This window comes from Oncorhynchus masou, chromosome 14 (genome assembly GCF_036934945.1).
Source record: "Oncorhynchus masou masou isolate Uvic2021 chromosome 14, UVic_Omas_1.1, whole genome shotgun sequence".
NCBI lineage: Eukaryota > Metazoa > Chordata > Actinopteri > Salmoniformes > Salmonidae > Oncorhynchus > Oncorhynchus masou.
The window spans coordinates 35,574,889-35,581,470 of NC_088225.1; positions in this window are offsets into that span (position 1 = coordinate 35,574,889).

A 6,582-nucleotide genomic window follows, 5' to 3' on the forward strand; every position below is an offset into this window, starting at 1 on the left:
CCCTCTCCATGTAATCTGATTCATTATGATCTAGGATCAGGTCCCCCCTCTCCATGTAATCTGATTCATTATGATCTAGGATCAGGTCCCCCTCTCCATGTAATCTGATTCATTATGATCTAGGATCAGGTCTCCCTCTCCATGTAATCTGATTCATTATGATCTAGGATCAGGTCCCCCTCTCCATGTAATCTGATTCATTATGATCTAGGATCAGGTCCCCCCTCTCCATCTAATCTGATTCATTATGATCTAGGATCAGGTCCTCCTCTCCATCTAATCTGATTCATTATGATCTAGGATCAGGTCCTCCTCTCCATGTAATCTGATTCATTATGATCTAGGATCAGGTCCCCCTCTCCATCTAATCTGATTCATTATGATCTAGGATCAGGTCCTCCTCTCCATGTAATCTGATTCATTATGATCTAAAAGGCTAAACTGATCCTAGATCATCTCTCCTACTCATTATGAATACTGTCACAGGTGACTCCTCAAGATGAGGCTCATGATTTATAAGTTATATTCTTTAAGAATCAATTAGTATCATTCATTGAACTGCTTTTCCATGAACAGATCTGTGAGGTCTTAATTTAACGGTTCTATATAGACCTTGTGGTCATTTTAATGGGGTTGAACATCCATCCCATCAGATTTTGTAAAGGATTTTATGAGTTCAGAAAAATAGTGACTTGGAAGCATCTCTCTGACCTCACCCTGCTGAAACACACTCAATTAAAGACCACATAGATACAGTTATATGTCTGTTTCTACCCACTTTTACAGCCAATGTTATGGACTGGTATCCATATGAATCAGTAGAATATACAGACTAGTTAACCACCTCCCAGTAGATGGACCCACACAGAACTTTATATATACAGACTAGTTAACCACCTCCCAGTAGATGGACCCACACAGAACTGTATATATACTGACTAGTTAACCACCCAGTAGATGGACCCACTCAGAACTTTATATATACAGACTAGTTAACCTCCTCCCAGTAGATGGAACACAGAACTTTATATATACAGACTAGTTAACCACCTCCCAGTAGATGGACCCACACAGAACTGTATATATACAGACTAGTTAACCACCTCCCAGTAGGTGGACCCACACAGAACTTTATATATACAGACTAGTTAACCACCTCCCAGTAGATGGACCCACTCAGAACTGTATATATACAGACTAGTTAACCACCTCCCAGTATGTGGACCCACACAGAACTTTATATATACAGACTAGTTAACCACCTCCCAGTAGATGGACCCACTCAGAACTTTATATATACAGACTAGTTAACCACCTCCCAGTAGATGGACCCACTCAGAACTTTATATATACAGACTAGTTAACCACCTCCCAGTAGATGGACCCACTCAGAACTGTATATATACTGACTAGTTAACCACCCAGTAGATGGACCCACTCAGAACTTTATATATACAGACTAGTTAACCACCTCCCAGTAGATGGACCCACACAGAACTTTATATATACAGACTAGTTAACCACCTCCCAGTTGATGGACCCATACAGAACTTTATATATACAGACTAGTTAACCACCTCCCAGTAGATGGACCCACACAGAACTTTATATATACAGACTAGTTAACCACCTCCCAGTAGATGGACCCACACAGAACTTTATATATACAGACTAGTTAACCACCTCCCAGTAGATGGACCCACACAGAACTTTATATATACAGACTAGTTAACCACCTCCCAGTAGATGGACCCACTCAGAACTTTATATATACAGACTAGTTAACCACCTCCCAGTAGATGGACCCCCACAAAATGTTCAGCAATGCATCATCTTATAAACAGACCATAGTAACCCAGCATTCCAGACACTGATGGACTGCTGCACACAGAACTTTATATACAGACTACTTTTGGTCCATTGTCTCCCAGTAGATGGAACACAGAACTTTTATATTTGCAAACTTTTAAAATGATGGACCACATTGTAATTATATATACAGACTAGTTAACCACCTCCCAGTTGATGGACCCACACAGAAAATTATATATACAGACTAGTTAACCACCTCCCAGTTGATGGTGAAACACAAAATGTTCAGCAATGCATCATCTTCAGTAAACGTAGTAACCATAGTAACCCAGCATTCCAGACACTGATCACCTGCTGATTGCTGCTGCTGCTCATCTCCTTTGGCTTTGATTGGCTACTTTTGGTCCATTGTCTGAAAAAGCCTATTGTGGGGAAATGTAAACCCAGCACATTTTTTCAAATGTACTTTTAATATTTTTGCAAACTTTTAAATGAACCACATGGATTATAACTGGGGACTCAGCTAAAACTAGGCACCAAAAGGGGACAATTCCCAGCAAAAGCAACGAGCTCCAACAGTCAAGAGGAGAATAGAGGGAGTTTTCCCATTGGAGAACCCAGTGTGCAAAACTGAAGAAAAACATATTGGTGAATAACAACAATCTCAATCTGAAGCTCTAAAGAAAAAAGAGGAATTGTAAATGACCAATGCCCCACCATTGTCCCTGTGTAAACCAGGACCACCATTCTTCCTCCTGCCCCACCTATTGTCCCTGTGTAAATCAGGACCACCATTCTTCCTCCTGCCCCACCTATTGTCCCTGTGTAAATCAGGACCACCATTCTTCCTCCTGCCCCACCTATTGTCCCTGTGTAAATCAGGACCACCATTCTTCCTCCTGCCCCACCTATTGTCCCTGTGTAAATCAGGACCACCATTCTTCCTCCTGCCCCACCTATTGTCCCTGTGTAAATCAGGACCACCATTCTTCCTCCTGCCCCACCTATTGTCCCTGTGTAAATCAGGACCACCATTCTTCCTCCTGCCCCACCTATTGTCCCTGTGTAAATCAGGACCACCATTCTTCCTCCTGCCCCACCTATTGTCCCTGTGTAAATCAGGACCACCATTCTTCCTCCTGCCCCACCTATTGTCCCTGTGTAAATCAGGACCACCATTCTTCCTCCTGCCCCACCTATTGTCCCTGTGTAAATCAGGACCACCATTCTTCCTCCTGCCCCACCTATTGTCCCTGTGTAAATCAGGACCACCATTCTTCCTCCTGCCCCACCTATTGTCCCTGTGTAAATCAGGACCACCATTCTTCCTCCTGCCTCACCTATTGTCCCTGTGTAAATCAGGACCACCATTCTTCCTCCTGCCCCACCTATTGTCCCTGTGTAAATCAGGACCACCATTCTTCCTCCTGCCCCACCTATTGTCCCTGTGTAAATCAGGACCACCATTCTTCCTCCTGCCCCACCTATTGTCCCTGTGTAAATCAGGACCACCATTCTTCCTCCTGCCCCACCTATTGTCCCTGTGTAAATCAGGACCACCATTCTTCCTCCTGCCCCACCTATTGTCCCTGTGTAAATCAGGACCACCATTCTTCCTCCTGCCCCACCTATTGTCCCTGTGTAAATCAGGACCACCATTCTTCCTCCTGCCACACCTATTGTCCCTGTGTAAATCAGGACCACCATTCTTCCTCCTGCCTCACCTATTGTCCCTGTGTAAATCAGGACCACCATTCTTCCTCCTGCCTCACCTATTGTCCCTGTGTAAATCAGGACCACCATTCTTCCTCCTGCCCCACCTATTGTCCCTGTAGGAATATTAGTTGGCATCTAACTGAAGAACATACTGCTTTATAGATCACAACCTGACCAACAATTGTTTGGTTCTGACTTTGAGCACGTGCACTGGGCCTCCATTGAGTCTCCATGTTTCAAGCAGTACAGAGAAACACCCTATAGATGACAGCAGAGGCTCTTGGATGTACCCTGTCTATCCACTGGGCCTCCATTGAGTCTCCATGTGTCAAGCAGTACAGAGAAACACCCTCTAGATGACAGCAGAGGCTCTTGGATGTACCCTGTCTAACCACCAGTTTAGTGACCTTGTTCCATCAACATGTCCATGCTACTTCACAACCGATTTGAGGTCTTGACCAGCAATGTCCCACTGGGGTCAACCAAGCCGAGAGGTTCTAGAAAGAGGACTGACTTTCATTCCAACTCCTAAACAGGTTGTTGTGATATTGATTTAGAGGTAGATGAAGGAGTCAAGCACAGGAGAGCAGAGATGTCCAAGTAGCGTCTTTTAATAGGCAAGTCCACAACAATAGGGTCAGGTAGAATACCAAAATAAACACCCACGACAAAAGAGAACACAGTTACTCACGAAAAGGAGGAAAAACAACGCTCCTTAAATTTACACACAATCGGTATATACAAGAAAATAACTGAGGCACAACCTCAACGAGCAAAATGAAATGAACAATCCCGCACAAACCTAAGCAGGCAACAGGGGTAATTATACACACTGCAATGAAAGCAAATGAAACCAGGTGTGAAAGAACCAAAGACAAAACAAACGGAAAAGGAAAGAAGGATCAGTGATGTCTAGTAGGCCGGCGACGCCGAGCGCCGCCCGGACAAGGAGAAGCTGTGACACAGGTGGACTGTGGGGAGTTCCGAAGGGGATCTATCATAGAAGATTGAAGTTATCAGATCATTTTGAATATGAAGCATATTTTCCTCATATACAATTTCCAAACCCGTCACATTGGGAACCTCAGTTGGAGTCCGTGTCAGAAACTATACAGACTCTTATACGTAGGGATGTGGCTTCCTTTTCTCAATTCAGAAGCATTTAAAAAAAAAATCAAGCTCTAGAAACATTCAACATCAATCAGAGTATAGTGATTAAACCAGCAGATAAGGGGGCTCAGATTGTTGTAATGGATAAAGTGAATATCTTCTTGAAGCCAATAGACAATAGGATCATGTTAAACACTATGTTCCATTGTCCCACTAATATAAAATATAGGCCAGTTGCTATATGTTACTTCCCTCCAAGCCATTTGCAATAGACTTGATACTTCTCCCCAGTGCTGAGACAGTGCTGAGACAGTGCTGAGACAGTGCTGAGAGAGTGCTGAGAGAGTGCTGAAACAGTGCTGAGACAGTGCTGAGACAGTGCTGAGACAGTGCTGAGACAGTGCTGAGACAGTGTTGAGACAGTGTTGAGACAGTGTTGAGACAGTGTTGAGACAGTGCTGTGACAGTGCTGAGACAGTGCTGAGACAGTGCTGAGACAGTGTTGAGACAGTGCTGTGACAGTGCTGTGACAGTGCTGTGACAGTGCTGTGACAGTGCTGAGACAGTGCTGAGACAGTGCTGAGACAGTGCTGAGACAGTGTTGAGACAGTGCTGTGACAGGCCAAATGATGTAGATCTGAAGAGCAGACCTTGCTATTTACCTGCTTCCCTGTAATATTCGGTTGGGTAAACACCCTGAGTTGTATAACAGACAGGCTTGGCTGAGTGCCCAGGGCTGAATAAACAACCAGAGAAGACTGGAGAAGACTGGATAAACTGACAGGGGTGGAGACAGTAGATAAACCAGAGAAGACTGGGTGAAGGGTAGTGACAGGGGGAGACAGTAAGCCTGTGTGGATACAACCAGGGTAGATAAAGACTGGGTGATACAACCAGAGAAGTAGATAAACCTGACAGGGGTGGAGACAGTAAGCCTGTGTGGATACAACCAGAGAAGACTGAAGGGTAGATAAACCTGACAGGGGTGGAGACAGTAAGCCTGTGTGGATACAACCAGAGAAGACTGAAGGGTAGATAAACCTGACAGGGGTGGAGACAGTAAGCCTGTGTGGATACAACCAGAGAAGACTGAAGGGTAGATAAACCTGACAGGGGTGGAGACAGTAAGCCTGTGTGGATACAACCAGAGAAGACTGAAGGGTAGATAAACCTGACAGGGTGGAGACAGTAAGCCTGTGTGGATACAACCAGAGAAGACTGAAGGGTAGATAAACCTGACAGGGGTGGAGACAGTAAGCCTGTGTGGATACAACCAGAGAAGACTGAAGGGTAGATAAACCTGACAGGGGTGGAGACAGTAAGCCTGTGTGGATACAACCAGAGAAGACTGAAGGGTAGATAACCTGACAGGGGTGGAGACAGTAAGCCTGGTGTGGATACAACCAGAGAAGACTGAAGGGTAGATAAACCTGACAGGGTGGAGACAGTAAGCCTGTGTGGATACAACCAGAGAAGACTGAAGGGTAGTACCTGAGGGGTGGAGAAACCTGTGTGGATACAACCAGAGAAGACTGAAGGGTAGATAAACCTGACAGGGGTGGAGACAGTAAGCCTGTGTGGATACAACCAGAGAAGACTGAAGGGTAGATAACCCTGACAGGGGTGGAGACAGTAAGCCTGTGTGGATACAACCAGAGAAGACTGAAGGGTAGATAAACCTGACAGGGGTGGAGACAGTAAGCCTGTTTGGATACAACCAGAGAAGACTGAAGGGTAGATAAACCTGACAGGGGTGGAGACAGTAAGCCTGTGTGGATACAACCAGAGAAGACTGAAGGGTAGATAAACCTGACAGGGGTGGAGACAGTAAGCCTGTGTGGATACAACCAGAGAAGACTGAAGGGTAGATAAACCTGACAGGGGTGGAGACAGTAAGCCTGTGTGGATACAACCAGAGAAGACTGAAGGGTAGATAAACCTGAC